General features: G+C 46.6%; 1 pseudogene; it reads right to left on the bottom strand.

Annotated features, from left to right (window-relative positions):
* LOC132689192 (small ribosomal subunit protein eS17 pseudogene) lies at positions 1 to 530 on the bottom strand (annotated as a pseudogene).

Genomic DNA, 530 nt, shown 5'->3' with positions numbered 1-530 from the left:
TTACTGTCCAAGGTTTATTGAAGGTATTACAGCACAGCAAAGATTCAAATGGCTCCACGTGGTGTTTTGAAATTCATGCCAACTGTAGGCTAGGTGACCTGCAGGTTGAACAGACTGCCAAAGTCGAAAAGTTTCAACATTTCCTTAGTGTCAGGATCTACTTCAATGATCTCCTGATCCAGAGGGCTGAGACCTTGGGTACATAACTATCCCTCCTTTCTCTCTCCTCCTCCTGCAGCTTGATGGAGATGCCTCTCACCGGGCTTCTCTGGATCCGCTTCATCAGATGTGTAACATAGCCTGCAATCTTGTTACAGAGCTTCTTGCTGGGAATAATGGCGATCTCCTCACACACGTGCTTCTTGGTGTGGAAATCGTTGCCCAGGTGCATGTAGTACTTCTCAATGATGACCCGGGCCGCCTTCTTCACGGTCTTGGTGCAGACGTGGCCCATGTTGGCGGGTATAGTAAAACAGCTGTGGTTTGGTTTTTTTTCTTTTTTAGGCAGGAGGATTATTCATTCAATAAAC

This window comes from Panthera onca, chromosome E3, assembly GCF_046562875.1.
Source record: "Panthera onca isolate mPanOnc1 chromosome E3, mPanOnc1 haplotype 2, whole genome shotgun sequence".
In the NCBI taxonomy this organism is placed as follows: Eukaryota; Metazoa; Chordata; class Mammalia; order Carnivora; family Felidae; genus Panthera; species Panthera onca.
Note: the sequence above shows the minus strand (reverse complement) of the source record. Positions and strands in the feature narration are given on the sequence as shown.